Source organism: Rousettus aegyptiacus, unplaced genomic scaffold (genome assembly GCF_014176215.1).
Source record: "Rousettus aegyptiacus isolate mRouAeg1 unplaced genomic scaffold, mRouAeg1.p scaffold_m13_p_7, whole genome shotgun sequence".
In the NCBI taxonomy this organism is placed as follows: Eukaryota; Metazoa; Chordata; class Mammalia; order Chiroptera; family Pteropodidae; genus Rousettus; species Rousettus aegyptiacus.
Window position 1 is genome coordinate 78,708,487 of NW_023416310.1, and position 24,157 is coordinate 78,732,643.

The window sequence follows — 24,157 nt, forward strand, 5'->3', positions numbered from 1 at the left end:
ACTTGTAAAGTGGTTAGAACATTCAATGAGTAAATACCATTTACTTTCATTCTTATTAATTATAATGTACTTTATTTAACATCTCCTACTGAAAAGAATTTTTTTCTACTTCTTACTACTAGCAGGTCTTTGATAGCATGTTAAGACGAATTTTTTCTTTTCTTTATTATTCTAATCCCAGGCCTGGGTACAATTCTTGACCCATCATAGTGCCCCCTACGTGTTTCTTACGAGACTTTAAATGAATCTGCTTTCTATGGGCCAGAAAACTCTTGGGGGAAGATCTAGAGGTATGTGAATAAAAACTAATAATGTATGCACTCGATAATATCACTGGTTAAAAAAAAAAAAAATGTCCGGAATAAGTGCTGTGTGTTCCTGGAGATGGGGAGGGGCAGCTAATCCAAGTGGCCTAAAAGTATCGTTTATTAGAAAGAACGAAAACTCAAATTCCAATCTAAAGCCCCCTTCTCTAGACACAGCTCTTTCTCACCTCAGAGAGGAAAATTCCACCTATTGAACTGTGAAACCAAGAGCTAACTAACACTAGAAACCCATTGTCTTATTCAGATATGAAATCTCCCTTTGGTTTACATATTTGATAATCCATAGATTCAAAATTCCCAAATTAGGTCAAACCCAATTTTATATATATATCAACTTGTAAAAAAAAAAGTGCTAGTTTTATTGCATTGCCTTTGAACCACTGTAAACCACACATTAGATAGGGGTCAGTAAACTTTTTCTGTAAAGGGACAAAGTAAATATTTGAGGCTTATGGGCCATACTAATTAGCGCTGCTGTGATAATGCAAAAGGAACTATCAAAACCATAAAATTGAATGGGTGTGGCTCTGTTTCAAAAAAAAAAAACTTTATTATGGACACAGACACTTTCATTTTACATAATTTTTAGTGCCATGAAATTTTACTTGTCTTTTGCTTTTTTTCCAACCATTTAAAAATATATAAACAATTCTTGGCTTGTGGGCACATGAAAACAGGTGGAATTTGGACCACAGGTCATAGGTTAGAGACCCTTATATTTTATTAGCTCTTTTCCTGACTTCTAGCAAAACACAATATAACTGGCTTCTCTTCATAAAGAGAAATTGCTAATGATGCACTTTCTCATACAAAAATTCTTACTTTTATAATTCTTATATAATCAATAGTACAGCATCTTCTAATTAATGAAAAGAATAAGAAATAAAAAGATGCATTTAAAATATCTTCATATTAAACATTTGATGGACAACTAATTCAGGACGCTATTAATCCTAATTTTGTCTACACACTTGTTCAATACCTAAATCTGTCCTTCAGTCTCATGACAATTTCCTTACTTATAAGAGAATAGAAAGTACCATGACAAAACTTGCATATATGTAATACATATTTAAAAATACATAGCTCCATGAAACCAAGATAACTCATCCAGCCAGCCAAATTAAAAAAAAAAAAATCACATGGTCTATTTTTCCCATGCTCCCCAAGGAAAAGAAATTCAATCCCTGTTGCTTTCACTTAACAGATACTTATCAGACATACTACGTGCAAGGGAGTATGAAACATGCCAATCCCTCTGGCACGTATATGAGATCATTCGCCTTTTTTTATGCTTTCACAAATAAGTATCTGAAACAGTTAAAAGAAAAATGTCATCATTATTTCGATAAACCTCAGAAGAAATTCAACCACCTTCTCTTAGGGATCAATATGACCCAGGGTTTTCAAGACCCGAGGTTCTCCAGGGAGCGCTACAAATTGACAGGATCGTCTTTTAGTGCTTGATGCGACATGAGTTGCAGGGAAAAAAGACACGTAAACCTCGAGGTTGAAGAGCCTCGTCTCAGACCGTTCCATATTGGCTGGATGGGCACCGTGGCTCAAGAAGGCAGGCTGCATCTTCCACGAGTCAATTGTGAATTACTCTTTAAATTGGCTCCACGGCTGTGGTTCTCAGTGCCTAGAGTACCCTCCAAATAACTGGCTATGGGGAAAGCATAAAAGGCTGCTTTCTTTTTTTTTTTTCTTCTTCACAAACACACACCTTTTGGCCATCTGCCATTCCAACTGACAAAGGGCATGCAGATCTGAAAAGGGACACTTCTAAGACTCTATCAGAAAAAAAACAAAAAAACAGTAGATCAAAAGTTTGGCACAGGGGGTGCTGTCAGGCACTCAAACACATAACTTATTCCAGTTCTAGAGACTTCTGGAGTGGATCTGTGAAATGAACTTGGCTCCAAGGAACCTGAAGTACTTAGCCCCAAACAAGTGAGAAGCAAGAAAACTGTACCAAAATTTCCTTATTTTTTTTTTCTTTTCAAAAGAAATGAGGAGTCATTAAAAAGAGAAAACAGAGGAAACTAAGAATGTTACTTGCAATACTAACCTCTTTCTGGGAATTTGAAGGAAACTGAGAATCTGGAAATAGACACGAGTTACAAAAACTGAATTTTGCTATCTTTTAGACAGCGGATATTCTGCTTTTATCTAATCAAGTACATCTGCTGGAGCTTTAGGAAATCTGGAAGTGAATGATAAATGTAGATGAAAGCTGATATTTCAGGATGCCTGAAATCTGATATTTCAGAGGTAACTGGGCTAAATGTAATGCACCTATGTAGGTATGATATATGTATACACACACCAACATGCATACATAGCACATGTGCATGGAGAGAGAGGTACAGAAAGAGAACAATGAAGAGAAGATTATCGTTCCCATTCACGCACACACACCTGTTATACATAAACATACACAGACAGATATAGAATAGAGAACGAGCCTATCATCTCTCAGGAAAAAAGGATTCAAGTCCTTTTCGATCCTTCAAAAGTGTACTTTCTTTGAGCCTGGATTATTAGATAATTCCTACATTACTATTTTCCACAGGTATCCTTCTGAAAGTGTGGCAGTTACTTAATCTGCAGGTGAAATTAGATGGCTTTATCACCTGGCATAACTTTCAAATCCCACAAATGTCTTTATAACCCTTCTGGTTTCATGGAAAGTTCACCAGGTTGACATTTAGATACATGACTGAATTCTAAATAGGGATTAATAAAATGATTAATTTACTCTTCTCTTCTCTTCTCTCTCTCCGGTTTCCCCCGTGAGTCATGGCTGGCCATCTACAAGAACAAAATATCTCACTGAGGAAAACTGTCTTCCAACCACAGCATCTGTCTCCCTGGCAAGCTCTGCTGACAGTTGGGTTCTGGCTCTGGAAGTATTCAAGAATCTCTTTCGGGCTGAGCGATTACTGGGCTCTCCTGCTCCTAGGCGCTGCATCCCACTGATTCCACTCAATTTGAAAGACGGATTTGTATATATTTATCCTTCTGAGAATCTGCTATTGTGCAAATATCTCAAATTGAGACCCCGTGGGAGGCCGCGCATGACACAAGGAGCCACTCGCATTTCTTTTCCTGTAAACTATCCATAAAATAGCGAAGCAGTTCCCAAGGGCCTGCTTCTGGGTATCACATAAGCAGATTCTCCTTCGGAAAGGGAAAGAGTTGCTTCGAGACACAGAAATAAAAATGCCCACGGTTTTTCTAAGGGAATTTCAAAATAGCAAGCGGCTTAAATACCAAGGGAAGCACCTGGTTTCTCTTGACGCCTAAAGATAGCCTAGCGGGGGTGTGGGACAGGGGAGAGGGGTGTTGGGGAGGTCGTGGCTGGAGAGACTGTGGGACACCCAGAATAACCTGCCGGTGCACATCTGAACAAATTCTGCCCTTTCTGAAATTCTATAAAAAGTCCTGAAGAAGCTTTAGGTTTTGTTTCTGGAAAGTGGTTAAGGTGGGGGCAGCACATCTGTCTTGTTCTAATTCGCAGCCTAAAATACTTCTGTCAGGCTCTCCCTTTCCTTCTTGAAATTTTCTTCCCAAATCTACTTTATCCACTTCCCTCCTCCCCACCCCCCGAAACAATTACTCAACCCTTGGATCCCTCGGAGGCTTCTGATTCTTAAAAGAATTAGAAAAGATCTCCAGTTATTATTAGATTCCATTTTAGATTGAGAAGAAAGCAGAAAGTGGGCAGCATAGGCAGGTCTTTATGTTACCTGAGTTACTTTTGAAATTTGCTTCATTCAAAGGCCAGACTAGCAAGGAGCATCTTCAAACCATAAAATAAGGAGTCAACTGGACCAATTACTTATAACCCCGTCATTGAAAGTAAAAATAATTTAAACCGCCCGAAAGACCTAAAGGCATTTAAGAGAACCTAAGAAGCTCCATACATTTAATATGTTCTAAGAATAAGTATGGAGAAAAAGATTAAGCTTTCAAATATCTCACTTATGTAAGTCTGACAACAACAAAAAATATACAGTGGAAAGGATTAATTCAAACAAAACTCGGAAAAGAGGCTTTTGCAGAAAAATATTCCTCTGGCTAGATCGCTTTTGTTTACAATAAGAAGTAGAATTTGGACCCATTATATAGTCCTTCTTGTGGTCTCCCTGGGGAATTGAGGTTGTTAAAGTAACATTGCAATTATCTTTTATCTAGATAGCATGATTTATTTATAATATGAAATCTCTTTTTACATTTTAAGAGACTTAATAAGTGAATGTTCTCCTTAACAATCAGAAAAAAATAACACTGCAATGTAAAATAAATATTTATTTCTCCATTCTTTCTCCAGAAAAGTATGAATATGACTCCAATAAAAACATAGCTACATATTGTTATATTTTTTTAAAAAAATTTAATTTCAAAGGTCATATTTAGAACTGAAGCAACTATGAATATGAATAACTTGTAGGCTATGCCTAAAATGGGTGTCTTTTCAAGTAAAAGACAAGACTTACTAATAGTTCCATTTGTTTTCCATTAAAAATCTACTCATTGTATTCGCAGCAATCCACATGCCAGTATGTGAGCCCACTTGGACAAAGGCTTTGCTTTGTGTGTATCAGATGCAAAATTTACTTAAATTCCAGATAATTGTAAGTGCATCTGCTAGGCTTTGTCACTGGTCTATATGAACATTTTCGCAGTGTATACAAAGAGCAATTATCCAACAACTAAAGAAAAAGAAACAGTCATTTCTGCAAATTACAGCCATCTCCTTTATCAAGGAATAAGTTTGTGCTAAAAGAACGCTACCCCCAAACACCATTTTAAAAAAAATAAAATGTATTCACTCATACCACATATATTAACTACACAGAACAAAAAAAGGGAGCTTTTCAACTGTTAAATTACTAGGTCTGAAACAAGGATAAGTGCAATTTCAAATAAAATCATCTCACAAAACATTAGCGATCTCCCCTGGATGTAAAACGGCAACAACAACAACTGATTTAAATCAATTTGATGGACTGGAATATGTTCTTATTCTATATTCATGACAAAATTTCAACAACAGTAGCTTACCCTGTTTATCATCAGGTGTTGGTCCCCCAATTCGAAATATAAGAGGACAGAATCAAGAACATGAAGGAAAATCGAAATAGGGAATATTAAAAAAAAAAAAAAAACCTGGGCAATAAAAAGTCTTAATTAAAAAGTTTTTGCTCATTCATTAAATAGCTTCCCAGCTGGGCTATGTGATCAATATTCCTCTTTCTCTCTTTCCTTTGTTTTCTCCTTTGCGTGCTCTCTCTCTCTCTCTCTCTCTTTCTCTCTCTCTCTCTCTCTCTTTTTAAACTTCATAAACAATCCCATTTAAACCATCACACTCAACACAGCCAGTCTTCCTTCAAAGCCCAATCCAATTTTCAGGCTTTTACACCTCATGCCAACTAAACATCAACGGCACTCCTTTTCAAGGGTCTAACAGGGTAAATCTGTTCTTTTAACAAATTCTCAAAAGATATCCACAGTGATCGCACTGGAGTCATTACAATATAAAGAAAACTATTTAATACAAAGACTAATACAGTTTTGTCACCTTTGACCTGTTCGGTATCTGTCAAGTCAGTGGCCATTTATTTCCTGTTCCCCCTGCATTTAAACGTCTTCACTATTATTTTAAAAAGTTATGCTACCAGCCAAAGCTATGTCAGTTCTCTCTCTCACACTCACACATATGCACATAACCTCCCTATTCCCCAAACTGAAGAATCATCATTATCAGTAATATTTTAAGAAACTGCATTAAATGAGACAATATCCAATATTTAACTATCTAATCCTACGGTAATTTATGTTAGAAAAATATCAACCATGTGAGACTTCAGCCAGTCAGATTATTTTATTGGATGAAGCTTTGTCATTATTAATAATGCTGCAGTATCTCATATTTCTCCAGAACAGAATGGAACATCCAAGGATTGAAAGTGACTTTGTTTCTAATTAATTCTCGAAATCCTTAGGAGACAATGATGGGAAGGATAAATATATTAATTCGGAAGTGAAAAACAAAAGACTGAGCCTTCAGATGCAACAGCGTTACCATAGATGTGGGTTCCTTGTGTGGGTTCTATAGTTTACTAGGCTTACTAATAATTTAGGGGGGAGGAACTATTTGAAACTCAGAGAGTCCAAACTGTGGGAAAAGAAATGCAGCCTTATTTCTTTAAGGTGCCATAATTACTCTTATTACCAACCTCTGAGTAGAAAGTCAGTCTGACTTGTTTCTGGAATTCCTAATAATTTGCTTACAGGCTATTAGTCATCCAGATGTTTTCCTTATGTACTTGAACAAATCACTTTTACCTTTTTTCAGACCATCTACATAATTTGCATATTTATACAGAGGCAAACTTCATCCCATTCTAGGTGAGTTATTTTTAACTTCAGCATGAGCAGAATTCTAATGAATAATATTTTTAAATGGCTCTTAGTGATAACAAAATAATTTCCCACATAACAAACATATTTGAGATTGGTGTGCCCTAAAACCAAAGCATTGTGCTTGGGGCCTTTATAATTAGGGGTGTCCTACAATTAATTTTAAGCAAGAGAGAAGTTTTCACTGCTCTTAGCTTTTCAAGTTGATACTCTGAGGCACCTGCCACCCACCCCCGAAGATCTTACAGGTCACTCACAGAATTACAGTAGATATTTGCTGGGAGCTTTTTGCTTTTTCTGTTTTGTTGACTCCCTTTCCTTTATTATTTTGAGGAAATTCCACCACTTATCCCTTGCTGGAAGTAAAAATCTTTTTGTCTCATCATAGAATATGAAAGGGACAGGCTGTTAATTTCCCAGACTTCCTAATTACAGGGCTATAGACACTTGATCAAGACACAGCCAACCAGATGGATGCAAAAGTCCAGAACTTTAAATGGAGAGCCAGGGATACTCAGAAGAAAGGACGTGGGTTTCTTCCGGGACTGGCACAAAAAGCCACACACCCGGGGCAGCAGTGCTGGTCGATACTAACAGTAACGGCACAGCCCAGTGTCAGGGGCATGAAGGGCTTCAGCAGGGCACCCAGTGTTCACTGGCGGAAGTGGAAATACTCAGTTCCACATCTTTCCTCATGATTTTATGATTCCTAATATCCTTCTAACACATTTCTTTTCTGTTTACATTAGTCAGAAATAGTCTTGATAGCTTATAAGAATATAACGTGATCCCAGAATCAAAAATAATAATTCAAATCACACTTTTATTCTGTGTTGCTTAATTTTATAAGCTGTTGGAAAATAAATTATGAGATCCTGCAATATTGTGAGTTGTAGAGAACATCCTCTTACTGCAAAGATGAAGAAATGTCACATCCAGGAAGACCTTGGTAGCAAATGATAAGTAATCTCATAAATCCTCAGAATTTCACATACCCAACAGAGAAAAAAAAAAAAAAGCCAAGAGTCAAAGTTGAAATGAGGAACCCATCAGCAAAGAGCCTTCCTATTTTTCTCAGCCACTGCCTCTCTGATTCAGATCAACAAGGAAAAGAAGATGGAAAAGAAATTTTGATGGTTTAGCTATGATTTCCTGGAAATGATAGATGCACATGTTGTAAATCACAGTCAAAATAAGCATTAATCAAGAGCCTGACCAGTGATATCAAAAGTCAAGGCTGAGTGCCCAAAGTCCACAAAGTCCAGAAAGCGATCGCCTGGGGCTGTGAGAAGGGTCAGTGGCTCTGTGCACTTCTCCTTTGCCTTCTACTTTCAGATCTATTTATCTAGTACTTTTCAAGTATACTACCCTTCCCATAAATGATTGATAAAAGAATTTAAAAGAGTAAGAAAGTTTTGAAAAACAAATCCCTGAACCTACATATCCACCATTTGCTTTCAAGTTTAACATGGAAAATATTCCTTTCAACAACATTTTTCATCCATGGCATTTTGGGAGTACTTGAAAACTTTCCTCCCCAATTCCTATTATTTTTCAAAAAGGCTTCATTAAAAAAAAAATCATAAATTGATTCATTGGTCATGATAAATGTAAATTGACAGCTTTGGGGCATGGAGTAATTTATCCATTCATTGATGGAAGTTACCCAAGTAACAGGCACATCCTAAAAATGACCAGCATAAGAATTTGTCCTTACTCCAACACCTAGATGTTAACGATAATGTGATTCCTTCTGGCAAAGGTCCGCAGTTCAATACTCGCCCTCTGGCTCACTTACACATGTCTGTTATTAAATATTTCAATTGTAAGAAGGAAAGAAAGGAGGGAGGGAGGAGAAAAGGGAGGAAAAAAATGAAGGAAAAAGGGAGAGAGGGAGGGAAAGACAGAGGGAAGAATAAAGTAAAGAATGGAGAGAAGAAAGGAGGAAAAAAGAAAGATGAGAAGTTATAACACTGACCTTGCCTGAAGCTATGCTTTTCTCAGTGTGATACATTCAGAGTTCTAGGGCAAAGCTATTCAAACAAAACAAAAAGCAAAAAAACAACTACTACTACTAAGTTCTGTAATTAAAATATGATCTTATACACATACACACTCACACAACAGTACTTTTGCCTATAGGATGTAGGCTTCTAGGCCAGAGACCAATCCTACACACACATACCCACACAAGACACCCAAACCGGCTCCGATTCCCATGGGGGCTTAATAAACACTTACGAATTGACTGACAAGGGAAAAACCAAGAAATGACAACCTTCGGGGTAGCCGTAATACAATTTTACCTTGAAAATTGCCTGGGAATAGACTTCACAATCTATGGAAACATACACAAATCATATAAAAAAGAACGGGTGTCCCTCACGTACCGAGAGTGGCCTTAGGGAATAACAGTGGAAAATCACTGCTTCGGGAAGGAGAGTTTAGGCTCTCCATTACTTACTCTTTGGCTATGGCGGTGAATCCAGCTGAGGGCAACTTTTATTCTGCAATGGCATTATTATTCTATCGAGTTATTACAAAATCATTTTTAAAATATAGACGAGAATAAATGCCAGATTTAGCTCCTCCCTGCTATTTTCTTGCTAAGGCAACAGGTATAAAACCACCTCTCCCTCTTCATTCTTAAGATGTGCATTGCCCTTTTAATTTCTTTGCAGCCGAACATGACAAAAGCATAACCTACAATGCTTAGTTTCTTCCACAGTAGCATTCCCAAATAAGTGGTAATTAGCAAGAAATCATAATTTATCCATTGTCTTCTCTAAATGATGCATTAATGGTGTGCTGCGTTTCTTAAAACACATGTCATTCAGTGTTTCCTTGACGGCAATCTTCAAATGCCTCAAGTTCAGAAGCACTTTGTTTTCCTCCCTCAAGTTCATATACACCTTGGTGGTATGACTGGGACAGATTTCTAAACATTTAGTGGTCCCTAGAATTCAGGAACTACATAAATAAGACAATGCTTCTATCAACAAAGCAGTGTTTCCACATTTACTCGAAATGGTGATTATTTCAGTGACCCATTCTGAAGAGGAACATCCACAGCGACAAATTTCCAAAAATGTATCATGAGAGCACGTGGGTGGCTGGGTGGGAGAGGACACACAGCATGTTCACCATCAATCTTATTAAACTGAAAGGGGCTAACAAAAAGAGAGGAAACCCATTTTTGATTGAGGCAAGAATTTTTTTTTTTTTAAACAAAACCACATGAGACCAAAAATAAAAGTCTGTAGATGTCTTTACCTTCGAAGGCCAAACACAAAGTCTATTTTAATTCACTGCTTTACTGGTGCTGTCTTAGCCGTTACTCAACAGAGCTACACGTCATGATCAATAACTTTGCAAACACCACCTTGCAGATCACCTAACCCTTCACACCCGCCGTACCCCTTCCCGCCCCACCACCCCTTCGCTGCTTCCACAGTCCAACGCACAGCTAGAAGGTGAGCTTGGTCATCTGCTTTGTGGGATAATTTGAGTTACTTTTCCAATATACGCCTCTGAATACGTGAAATCATTATTTGTCTAAAAACGTACAGAACTCCTTACATTTCTTACTAACATTACATTTAATCATGATGATGGTAACTCCCAATCCTTCACAGATTTTACTGCGTCAAAACACACACATTTTTAGGGTGATGCCTGCCATTCAGCCTTTAGGTCCTCACACTGAGAACAGAGTTTTTTCTTGTTTTCTTGGCAGCTTACTCTGGACTGTGAGAATTGATGATTAATCATTTTTCCACACTCATCCATGGCCCTCTCTGTGGCCACATGTAAATTGGCCAACGGATAATTAAGCAACAGACACATCCAATAAATATAATAAATAAATTTGATTTTTTTCCCTTAGTAATTGGTTTCATCTGACTGAGTCTGATTATGTGTGGGGATATATAAACAGGATTAGAGAGGAAAAAAATTAGATGCTAGGTCACACAAATTGCAGAGTCCTAACCACTGTGAAATGTTTTTGTAATAATTATATTATTATTCTTAGGGTTTGAACAGAGAGAAACAGCTTGTGTCTTTTCAGGAAGTTGAGGTGAGGCAAAAAAAAAAAAAAAAAAAAGAGTGGCATGATTATTACTCTAAGGGAACGGTAGCCAACTACAGAATATAGTTCCTTCTGGTCGGTATTCTCTTCCCACAAACTCGCACCTGCCCTTTCTCTGCGCCTCCATTAAATTCACGCAGGTAGTGTCAAACTTTGACTCAGATCTCTGATTCCAGGTGTCACATCACGCCAGACTACGTGAATAGAAATGAATTGGGCATACTAGGAGGTGGAGAATAGGCAGATACAAGTACACAATTACTGCCTGAGCAAATCCGAAAATGAAATGAAATCAAATCACCATTCTAATACACTTTCTAATGAAACAAAGAAGAAAGCTTTACCTTACATTTTTAAATAAGTACCCATGCCTATTTCCTTTAACTTTCTTAGAGTTTCTTTTGTTGTCAAATTACACTTACATGAGATTTAGCACTTAGAGGAGCACAGTACCTGGCCTGTTTGGGAATCTGAAAACTGCTCATTGAAAGAATAAATTAAAACACACACACACACACACACACACACACACACACACACACACACACACAGAGAAATATACTTTCCTGAAGCTTTCATTTGACTCTATCCCTTCTAAGTAATATCTATTGGACTGTGTATATATAACCACATACTATCTTACTTCCGAAATGGTTTGGAAAAATTAACATGGTTAAAATTATGAAGTCTGTTGCAATGAGTTCTCTAATAATAATATGATTTTAACTATGTAGATATTTACTGTTTGAATTAGACATACACATGGGCATAATCATCTTCTCTAACAGTTTCAATTTCATCTTAGAAACAATCTAAAAACCTAACTTGACTATTTCTAACATTCAAAATAAAATTTTGAAATGCTATTTTTTGTTAACATATAACAAATATAGCAAGCACCTTATAAAATTTTGTGAAATCGTTATTTTACATTATGGGAATTTTTTTAACCTTTACTAAAATCATTTCTATTTAATGATGTATTTCTTTTTTCCATATGTACTCTTATTCCTCTAATTAAAGTAGGATAAATGTCAAAACATTGAGTATCAGTTAAATTCTAAGCAATAATAAAAATGACATTTAAAGATAAGCCTTTTCCAAAAGAATCCTCTGTAGAATTGTCCTCTCTAAAGATTTTAAATCAGTTATGTTATTGTTAGTATTAATTTTATCTTCATCATATGAATTATATTCTCCAGTTTTAGTCTTTGTCTCCTCATAGGTAAATTAAAGATTAAGGAATCTCAATAAACAACAAAAAAAATGACTTATTCTTTTGAACCAAATTCATAAATAAATTCCTCATTTTACAGGGTTCTTACTCTCTTTTACGTAACTTAACAATAAGTACTCTATCAACATCATATAAACAGAAATAGATCCTACAAAATGTGTCATATGCAATTTCTAATATTTTTAACAGGCTTAAGCCTAAATAGTCATCAGAACAATTAAACAGAATGTCAAAATTTTGGAAAGCCGAGTTTCAAAATTTGATAGATCTGCCTTGCATTCCAGAAATCACAAACGGACGCGATGAGAAGAGCAACCTAAGAACTCTAACTCCGTGTTTACATTACAGTGACCTGTGGCAGAAGTACATTTACACTGTGGAGTCTGCACAGGTGATCTCAACGGTTATGAAGAAGCGCAAAGCATCTTCTGCAAGAACTGCAGTCCTGACCTGAGAGGTCTAAACTTTTAAAGGAACCACCCCTCTCCTCCTGAACCACGCACTCATATTTTCTCAAGACAGATATGGGACCGTTAGCGCCCATCACCAATATTCTGGTGGGAGCCACACAATAGTGATGAGATGAGGAACACAGTCAATTATTCCATCAGAGTCAAAGATCAATTCATATCATCTGGCAGCAGGAGCGGGGGGGAGGGGAGGGGGTTGAGAATCTTTACCAGGGAAAACGTATTTTATTTTAACACATTTCTATGTTATTTAGTTTTAATTTCTATTCATTAAGCTTACACGAAAAGAGTTAAAACACCTGTTCTCTTTCTACCCACGCTACTGCTGAAAAGCACATAACTGTATACTTTTCTCCTGATATATATATATTTTGTCTAAAAGGTTCGTGATTGTACACTAAGGAGAGATGGACCAATTAAAGTCTTTCAACAATAATAAAAGAAATTTGTTTGCAAACTATTTCTCAAGGTGCTTCATCATTTGCCAGTAGGAATTTATAAAAAGGCTGTACTATTTCGAGATCACACTGTAGTATGCAACATATTAAGTAGACTAGGACAGTGAGCACATGAATTTTAGGGGAAAGATTTTGTACTTCTTCAACTTCATGAAATCTTTTAGAAATATGAGGATGCTCTTAGCACTGCGAAAATAATCATAAATAGTGGTTTATCTTAGTTAGGTAGAGAAGCAACCCAAAATAATAACAAACAATGATAAGTTACTGATGGTGCAACCCTGAACAATGTGAATGTTCCTTTTATAAAGCAATATAGAAAGCAGGAGTACAAAGAAATACTTTGAAAAAGCTACGATTTACTCTCGGCATACCAGACTCTTACAAAATTACTTTTGGTTTCACAAAATTTTAAATGGGGTATTATCTAATTAGGAACTATGACACATTTTATGAAATATTGCTATGTCTTTTTTCCATTAAAAACATATCGAAAGACATTCCACCCCCACCCCCCCCCAAAAATGTTCTTGTAATTTTCCCTTAAGGTTGTAAATCTGTAGCATGTACGATGCAAGCAGACTGGAAGGTTTCTTCCTGTGAGTATACCAGTTACCAAGAAACAGTAATTCGAAGAATAAAACTGTTGCTTCACACAAAGTAATGAGAGACAAAAACAAGCTTTTCACATAGCCCCGTTTAAGTTTTGCCTCTTCGAATCTGACTTTCAGGTTAAGCTTAAGTTCTTAAGTGGGGAGGAATAAAAAGGCCCTTGGCAATGACCTTGACCATATTTCACCAGAAATCACTTCTCAAAATTAGCCTACATAGAATAAAAATCAATGGAAAAGCTCTCCAATACAGCTTTTGCTTAGAAACACACAAGTACTCCAAAGTTCCTTTCAATTACACAATGAAAAATATAGCCATTAGTTTTAAGGAACCTTCCGTAACTCTAGCATAATAAACACCTCAAACACACAGAGAAAATTCCACACTTACCAAACAGAAAACAGGAACCCTAATAATACAGGCAGGTGTGAATATCAAGTTTCATGAACCAACAGTCTCTTTCTATATCCTTCTCCCCCAAATAAGTTACCATCTCCCCACCATGCCAGATGCCATGATTTTAGAAATGCTGAAATTCAACACAAATGCCAATTGAAAGTAAACTACCTAATTTACCAACCAGCTTAGCAGGAGGATGGTATTATTTTGTATATTAACTTGAGATCAACACCAGACACGGGAAGTTAAAATGAGCTTCGTTAAGATTTAATGGAAAACTTAATAATATGACAATAATAATAAAACCACCAACAAGCCACAAACACTATACCCCACAGAACCATATAAGAATAATTACAAATCCAGCTGACTGAACAGTAACCTAACCAAGCAGTACACCCCACACATAGATATGTTTCGTATTTTAACACAAATTCTCAGGGCTTTTCAGAAGTTGCCAGGAAACTAGAAGCAGAAAGAGGAGTGGGTGGGTAAAAACCAACCTCAGCAGGAAAGGATATGTTCTTTAAATCAATGGACTCTTGGGTTACATGTAGTGAAGATGCTGAAATTGAAGATAATTGTGATGTTTCATAGATAAATCCATGCTCTGATTCGATTACATAAGTATTAGGAATATTGCCCCATGAGACATGCGAAACGAGCCCTTAGCTGGGTCAATTATCTGTTCATGCTTATGTATGTGGAATATGCCTGAGAAATAACGTAGCTGCTCAGCATAGGGTACACTGCTTTCTGATTTTGGTCCTAGAATGAAAGAAACATGATGCTTTAGGAGACTTAGGTTCTTAGCATGGTAGTTTGTGATATAAATTGTGTATGTGTGTTTTTTGTTTTGTTTTGTTTTGTTTTGTTTTTTAGTATCTAAACAAGTGCTTCACTCAAAGACAACTGTGATCCTAATGAACGAAAGTTCGGTTTCCGCTCCCCCCCAACCTCGCCCTTCAACTTAATCGAATGGCAAATGCGAGGGTCCATGAAAATATTTTAAAATATCAACATTGCCATCCCTGAGCTTTCATTCTAAATAAAACACCTTATTACCATTAGCAGCCAACAAAAGAAGAAATAAGCTTTAGATCTCAGGAATCCATTCCACAATTTCGAGAAAAGCTTTTGTCAAAACAGGCAACCCAGAGCAGATGAGTTTGTATGGTATCTTGGAGGAGGCTTTCTTCTACATAAGAGAGGGTCTGACTAGTTAAATTTACAGTTTTATTCTTTAGTCCTGAACAGGCTACACTGTTATACACTGTTCTTCCAACACCAGCTGATTTTTACATTAAAACAAAGTTTAATAGTATTATTGCAAACGTACTCTTTGCACAGAGGTAACTTGCTGTTCTATGATGTGGCAACCACGTAGCAGAAGCAGGCTTCCTTAAATAACGATATTATTTTCCTTCTGCAAAACGTATGTGCCTCAGAGTTCCCCTGAACCGGATATCCTCACGTGAGTCCAGTTCAGAGCTCCTCAAGATGACAGTTCACATACTGAAACTGCAACCTGCTCTGCCCCAGGCTCCCCTCCCTACCTTTCAGCTGCCATTATTTCAGCTCATTTTCCCATGGCTTAGCAGAGATTTTACAACTATCAACTGATTTCTTTTTAAACTGCTAATTTGCCTTTACTACTGACCCTTCAGTTTTTCTACTGAACTGGAACTGAAAACTCAGGGGGGAAAGAGTAAAAACAAATGAAACATGGTAACTGCTAAGAACCCTCCAAAGAACTTAAACGATATGAATTACATTAAAGAGAACTGCTGTACGTTATTTTTTAAATAATATTTAAAACAGATCCTGGAAACAAGAGTTATAGAGTCAGTTCCATGTTTAAGAAAAGAATTAGAGTTCAATTTGCATGCATGATACTGGCTATTTCAAATAATTTTATTCCATGTGTATAGCAGAAACTGCCCTCCCCCTTCTCAACTGACAGGGTGCCACTTCAAGTGAGATCTGAGAGAGGGCTGGTTTGGGGTTAGAAATTACTATACCTATCTCCTAATTTTGAATAAAACAATACCAGCAATCTCCCTCCTTCTCCACAGCCCTAAATTTATTTATTAAGTGCATTTAGCAATGGCTCAATCGCCGGAGAACAGGACAGAATGTGATGCACTAAAAACCACATTATATGTTTATTATCTTTGCAAGAAACATGAGTAGTGGTGTCTAATATTGCCTCCTGCAAATCTGCAGCAATGTGATGCAAAACAGCATTTTAAAGAAAATCTCTTTTGGAATGCAAATGATTTGTCCTCCAATTTTGAATATTTTAGCCAGCATGTATCATACAGTAGTTCTGGAATCACTGGCATCTGTCTGGCTGTCCAAACTGAATCAAAATGCATTGTAATCCTGGGAATTATAACCTTAAATAGCAATGCAACGTTAAAATGCATCCTAAAAAAAAAAAATCCCTATAATTGAGATGAACATTAGAGAGAAACCGGCAGTCCTGCTGCAGGGAAATAACGGTCTGCTCTACCAGGCTTTCACCTTCTCCCCCCAACACCCCCCCTCCCTTTTAAAACTCATGCAACTAATGATGACCTCCCGAAGTGCCGAATTTAAATGTCCCAGCATTCATCTGAGGATGAAAGAGGAAAAAAAAAATACATAGAAAACCACGAAACAAGTTGCAAACTGCACAAACGCCAAGGAGAGAGAGAAAGGGAATTGCGGCTGATTCAGGAGCGATTGCAGAACGAGGAGCAACAGAAAGGAAACAAGGAAGAAAGAAAAGCGGGGGGAAAAAAAGCCTTAAGCATTAAAGAGTAAGAAGTGAAAAACATTTACCAGCGGCTCGGTCAGTAGCTTCGCTCCCTGACACCATCTACATAGAGAGATAACTTAGCCTAGAGTCTTCGGTCCCAGCTCGCTTTGGAGCAAAATTCCTTTACTTCGAGGGGGCAACACACACCCTCAAGAAAGAGAGAGAGGGAAAGAAGGGGGGGAAAAATAATCCCAAAGACCAAGACAGGCTTTCCCCCTCCTCCCTCTTACCCGCCCCCCGAACTCCCCAAAGGGTGCTCGCTTCTGCACAGTCCTGCCGGCTGTGCCGCTGCGCTGCTGTCGCCGCCGCTGCTGCTGGCGCTCTGCTGCTGCTGCTGCTGGTGCTGCTGCTGCTGTTACTTCGGAAACGATTAGGAGGAGGAGGAGGACGCCCAAGCACGACCTGAGCCTGCGAGCCACCCAGGACCAATGTGCAACCTGCTCTGGAATCAAACCCATAACACACGCACGCACACCCAGTGCCTCCTGCACGCGAGCCCTCGCGCGCACACGGGCGCCCGCCCGCGCGCCGCACACACACGCGCGCACACACATGCACACACGCATGAGTGCGCGCGCGCGGACACGGACACACACACACACACACACACGCACGCACACGCACACGCGGAGAGTCGAGTAGCACCCGCCCGCCAGCGCAGCCCCTGAATGGGGAGAGAGAGCCAATCCCCAGGCCCCGGGCGCGCGCACAGGCCGCAGCGGCTGGGGCCTGGGTGGTGGCGCTGGGGCTGCAGCAGTTGTGGCCGCGGGGTACGGGGTCGGGCGGGGACGGGATCACAGCTGTGTAAGAGGGGCGCTATGGGCACGTGCATCCATCCCTTTGTCTGCAGAGAGAACCCCAACCGGGTGGTTCCAAGACCAGACACTGAGCGGGCAAGCCCCGAACAGTGCAGTCTAGTTGCGCTTTGCAGTGGGCTAGGGGCGGGGGGCGGGGGAGGGGGCTCGGTTTCCTGGCTGCACGCGCCAAGGGTTCAGCTCCGAGAAACCTGATCAACTGGCAGCTGTAGCCAGGTCCCCGCGCACCTGGGAGCGCAGAAGCCAGCGCGTCCCGCCGACGACCCGAGTCAGCCTTGTCTCCTGAGCATGCCCAGTGCTACGCTGGAACCCCAGATCGCGCCTTTCAGGGTCAGGAACGCAGAGAGGGGGCAGAGCCGAGGTCCTTGGCCACATATGGGAGGGAGAACTGGGGTTGGTTCCAGACCCTTTCTGCTGACCTGCCTCATGGGGAGACTAAGTGGCCCTGAACCAGCCCCGGAGGGCACCGTACTGGAGACGCTGGGCTTGCGGACCTCAGAGGGGAGCTGCTTTTCTTCCTTGTGTAGAGGCAATTACAAAGGAAGCAGTTCCTGGCCGGGAAAGGCCGATTCGGTTACAAGGTGGTTGACAGAGAATCCAGCAGGGCCTGGCGGTGGTAATAGTAACAGCTAACAGTTATTGCTTACTTACCCTGCGCAGGCTCTGTGCTATGTGGTGCCCACGAATTACCTGATTTAATACTGTCCATACACTATACACGAAATTGAGGACTCAGGATATTGTGCCAACTGCCAGTCAGTTATAATGGATGTATCCAGGAATCTAGACCAGGCCGCCTGACCCTTAGTTCCCGGGAGACAGACCACTGCGCACAGGTCAATTCCAGCAAGGTGAGGCTGTGGTGGATGTGTGAGTGATAACACCCTCCAGCCTTTAAACTGTACCAGGCCTGTCTTCAGCAACCTACAAATCTTTGAAACACTGCAGGCCTGAAATTTACCAATGTCCTAACTCTAACAATATTGATGATACTCATGTCTTGACTAGAACTTTGCATCACCTTTTTATCAGGTGTTACATACTTGCCATCGTAATCTTTTCAAATACCCCTGTTGAAAGCTATCTTCATTCCCGTTTTACACACGAGCAGACTGAAACAGAGATGTCCTGCTATTTCCCCAAGGGGTAGAGCCAAAATAAGAGGGCATGGTTTGTTTGACTCCCAAGTCCATGTTCTTATACTAAACTGCACGTGTTTTTTAACTGCATCCTGAATAAAGACATGAGATGAGGTCACAGCAGTTATTTTTTATTTCATTCAACAACACATATTGATTTCCTATTAACATTCACTAGTTCAACAAATATTTACTAAGCACTTACTTAGTGCTTCCAGGTATGACCTCAGAGGTGACAGAAGATGACAAAGATGCCGTGGCTGTACTCTTTTGAGTTTACAGTCTAGCAAAAAGATGCCAATCATATGCTTATGACGTCGATGGTGAGAGCTTATCAGGGATGCAAGTCCCTCCCCTATTCATCTCGCAGATTTCTGCTTGTCCTTTAGCTGTCTATTCCAGTCACTTCTTCAGGGAAGCCATCTGTGATCTCCCTGGCTGAATCAAATCCCTCTGATTATAGGCTTGGAAGGCATTACATTATATATATATTTTTAAATGTGTTGTAGCTCCAATTTTCCATTTGCACAATGACTTAGCCAGTATATCTCTCCCCAGTGCATGCCACTCTCTAGACTGTAAGCTTCAAGGGGACAGGACTGTGTCTATTTTCATTTTCCATTAATCTTATAGTACCTGGTAGATGTTAAACTTAACACTCAATCAATCTCTTTCTCTCTCTCTCTCTCTCACACACACACACACACATTACTACTCTTGGAATAAGAATACTGATTCACAGAGCAGAAACTGTTTTTCTCTCCATTTGCAGATGAGTAAAATGAGGCTGAGAGAAGGAAGGTAGCTTGGTCAAGGGTAGCAAAGAAGGCCTCCAATACAGGTCTGTCTAGTGCTAAAGTCCACGTGACTAGCTTTCTGGCTCGGCTCCTGTTACCCAGAAGCCACTTGGACTACACAGAGGCAGCTTGTGGGGGGTAGAGATTGCTGGGGATGGCATTATGGGGAAATACAGAGATAGTTCAATTTCGTAGAAACTGTAAAGACATGTAATAGGATATCGGCAGTCTACTACTGAGCACCCAGCATATGCCAGGAACTTTGCTCAGAGCTGTTTTCTTTCTAACCATAACAATCCTCTGGCTAAGTGCTGTTATTCCCATTTTATAGATGATGAAACTGGGGCTCCCCCACAACAAAAAATTAACTAGTCCATAAACTCCAGGGGAAAAATAATATGTCCATCATATCGAATCGTACCAGGCAAACATTAAACTCACTCTCTATCTCCTCTGTCTTACACACACACACACACACACACACACACACACACACACACACACACACGTACACATAGAACTTGCTCAAGGTCCGACAGCTAGTAAATCACAGAGCAGTGGCTTGAACCTAAGTGTCTGACTTCAGAGTTTCAGGGGAAATTGGAGTTGGGGGGTCATCGTGGGGCTCACAGCTTAACCATGCTCTAGTGCCTGAGGCTATACCTGGGTCTACCAAGAGGAAGAGCCACTAATGGTGCTTTTTTGTTCTTTCCTCATTAAATCTTAGAAGGCATCTGAGACTCAGTGATTGAAAGTTACTTGATCAAGGTCACAATGCAGAGCTAGGTTTTAAAACCAGGCATCTCTCACTGAAGACTTGTGGTATAGGACGTCATGAGTGGCAGATGGAGGACCCTCAATTGTCAGAGGTTCCTGCCTAAGGGAATCAGGGAGTCCTCGCTCAAAGAGAAAATGCTGCAGGGAACCAAACAAACCACGCCACCCTTTCCACCTGTCACCATGTCTCCCAGTCCTGCCTTTTTACCGGCCCCTCTTTCTCTGCCTTTTGAGGCCTCACCTGGAACTCAGTGCCTCACCATGTCCCTCCTCATTTTAGCAGCAGCAGTGTCAACAAACCACACAAAAGTAAAAACTGCCTTTCGTATAGTTCTGCTTCTAGCGGACTACTGAGCATGTTCAGAGACAAGGGGCGACTCTGACTATAAACGGGAAGCTTTTGTTGACACCTTTCCGTTTTGGAGTATTATCTTGAAACAGGATCTCGATGCGTAGCCCTTTGTAGAAATTCCTAGCCTATAAGAATTCTTACGAGTCTGTGAGAGCGAGATGCTTAGATATGGGAAAACAACTTGATCCCATGCATCCCCTACTCTGTCTCTAGTAATCGTCTTCCCAGTCTTGTCTTCTCTGTAAGTGCACACAAAAATCATCCACAGATTGTTTTCATTTACACACCTCAAAGCTACATACAGATACATCCAGCTCTAAATAAATACCAGCCCTTGATTGTGGATTTGTCTCCTGTAATTATTTCATTACTAATTTGCTATACAGTGAAATAGTATAAATAGAGTGGGGAAGGGTTGCTAAGAAAGAGTTAAATATTAACCCCTCTTCCTTGCACCTAAGAATAAAATTCTTCCCTAGAGAATGTTTCAAAAAGCAATAAAGCTCTCAGTGATTCTCAATTACCCCTTCTTGGGTACATGTGAGGTTGATTTTTGTCATGAGAGCAGCAGAATCTTTTAACTTGTGATGAGAATAACCCATTAAAATTGTGAAGGGCGAAAATTTGAAATGTTAGTGGACATTTTGCTGGGGCGCCCAGGACGCAAACTTTGTGAGACGTCACCTCGTAATTCTAATGTCAAGACCGTTATCATACGGATTGCCACAGTTATTCTCACAACCCTCTGAGGCAGGTGCACTCATAACCCCCATTTTATAGATGAAGCAGTGGAGGCTCTGAGAGAGGAAACTGTTTACCGCAAAGGCATGCAAGTTCTGAATAACCGAGCTGGGCTGTAAGCCCAGGTCTGTCTGACGCCAACAGCCTTGTGGTAAACTCTGCGTTCTGCTGCCTTGAACTTCCGACATCTCTTTTGCACACGGAGTCAGATGTGCGGAGGGACGAGGGTGAGTGTGGTGGTGTATTTGCACTTGGTGCGCACGATCCCTCATGTGTAGTAGTATCGCTATCCTCCAAGAAAACTAAACTTAGTTTAGTTTAGATAAGTCCCTCTAAAATGGCATTATTTACTTTATTTGTCAATTTAGAAAACTGATGCATGTGGCGCTTGGTGGCTGGGACCAATCAAAATGAGTGTCATTGGAGCAAAGGCTTCTGAGTCTTTGATGAGCCTTTATTCTCTTTGCTTTTAACTAGCACTGCGGTGTGGCTGTCAGCCACTCCTGATCATTCGCTCTCAGTAGATATTCTCCTCGATTTCCTAAAATCCTTTACAGGGTGTATGCTGAAAGATTTTTACTTTCCTAAGGATGAGAAATTGAGAAGTGGAGAAAAACTGAGCTTTTAAAAGTCACGGCAGTTCTCTGTGTTTGCTTCCAATATCTGTAAACATCTTTTTGAAGATTCTGTGGATGCTACAATTTCTTGCTTTTAAGGGAGGTCAGGAAAAGACCCTCCTGAATGTGACTGTTCAGGTGCCATATGGTTCACTCACGTGCCAGCATTTGCATTTTCGCATACGATATTTTGTATGGAAAAGGATAACTGATGACAGTCTTGGTTCTGTAACTTAAGGGGAGAGATTGTATTTTGAACAGTAACCATTCGTCTTTCCAGAAATCAGGGGAAAAAAAAAAAAAGTGATGTCTCAGCAGCTCACATAGATGTAACAGTGTTTGAATTTAAATTCCGAAAACCCCTCTACAGTTGCTCAGAGCCTACATGCTTTAATTTTATGCAGTATTCTAATAGGTCTGAATTTATAAGCCCTTAAGGAATTAGAAAACAGGAGGTAAACTGCTATTGCTAGAAAATTAATAATAGCAAGAACTGGAAACTGATAACCAGAGAATAAAGGAGATAAAATTTAAATTTTACATCAAATATTTGAAAGGCTTAATTTAACATACAGGTAAGCCTCCAAATACCCACAATTCAACAAAACTTCCGGGTATCTTCAGATCAGAATAGTGTAGACCAGCAAGTGAGGGTGATGATGCTGACTCCGAGTCCGTGCCTGATTACCACCTGACGCCAGGAAGAGAAAGCCTGGGTTCCTCGGCCGCCACTTAAGGCTCCCCATGCTGTGGCTCGGGGGCGGCATGTTCCTCTCCTCCCCTCAACCAATGTGCTTCCATGCCTCTGATCAGCAGTGGCTGCTTGGAACAGCATCCAAAGAAGGGTTCGGAAGTCATATGCATGTGATTGACCTACACAGTTCCGAGTGCTGAGATTGATCGGTGACGGCTGTTCCTGGTGAGGACCCAGTACAGTGCTACGCATGCCATGCGCTTCCTATATAGAAGGCCAGTTCTCACCTTCTAGATTGTCTTCTGACCTCTTCTTCCACGTGGGCTCTAGTCAAACTCAATGATGTCCGTAGAACCAGATGTTCCTTTGTTTATGGTTTCCCCCATTATTTTTGCTCTGTCTGGGGCAATACTTCCTCCCTCATCATTTCACAAGCCAATTCCTCTTTCAATATCCCGCTCAGCTGTCATCTACTTTCAAAGTCATTCCGGAATGCCCCAGCCGGAATTCCTCTCCCCTTCTCCTGAAGGTACCTTATTATAGGTGTTCATCACGTCTCCCTTATATTCAAGTTATTTATGTTCTTGCCTTCTCTTTCCTGCTGGACGACAAACTCCTTGAATGTAATAACTCTGTATGGATCATCTTTGAATCCATCACTCCGATTCACACAGGGACGCGTACTGTATAAAGTATGTGCTATAGAAATATATAAATAAATGAATGGCAGAGACTCGATATTTGTTGAATTAATGAATATACTATTATCACTACTCTCCTGCTATGTCGCTAGGAGACGAAGTTACATTTTGTAGTCTAGAGAATGGGGCTAATGTTGTGGACTCTCTCTGAGCAGCTAGGCTTTAAGGATATGGCACTGAAGTCCCAGCTCTTCAGAGGCTCCCAGGACAGTAGAGGGCACAGGAAAGCAGACAAATATCACAGGTGACACCGATACTTGAGATTCCACAGGGATTGTTTGTCTTAACTTCACTGACAGGTCAGTAAAAAGCTGATAGGCACAGTAGATTAGAAAATCTTTATAATATTTTAATGTACTCGATGTCATGGGTCATTATTCTAAAAAAACTGTGTGTGTGTGTGCGCGCGCGCAAGTGTGTTGTGTGTTTATGTTCGTATACTCATGTTTGCTGGGCTGCAGAGTGAGAGGGGGGGTGCAGAAATTCCACAAAATCTCCTGAGCTGTCTCCAGAAAAAAGAAACCGAAGATTCCTTTAAGACTAAGGAGAAAACATCGCTGAATAAATAACACCTTTCAAGAGGCTTAATACATAGCAAAGAGCATTTTCACTGATTGGTAGAAATTCTTCTTGATTAATTAATTAGTTAATGTTTCCAAAGCACTTTCAAGATGAAAAAACATTTGGTGACGGCTACATA

The 24,157-nt window shown here is 39.8% G+C and overlaps 1 protein-coding gene across 3 annotated transcripts in view; it reads right to left on the reverse strand.

Annotated features, from left to right (window-relative positions):
* Nucleotides 1-24,157, reverse strand: part of TENM2 (teneurin transmembrane protein 2) — a 2,693,686-nt gene that overhangs the window by 1,093,639 nt on the left and 1,575,890 nt on the right. Inside the window, exon 1 of one of the 3 annotated variants that reach the window (XM_036224945.1) lies at nucleotides 17,055-17,296. The exons of 1 other annotated variant lie outside the window; for it this stretch is intronic. The gene's annotated coding sequence lies outside the window, so the exon portion shown is untranslated. Of the gene's footprint in view, nucleotides 1-16,847; nucleotides 17,297-24,157 lie in introns of those variants that run through there. One more of the 3 variants, XM_016151441.2, reaches the window with a different exon arrangement.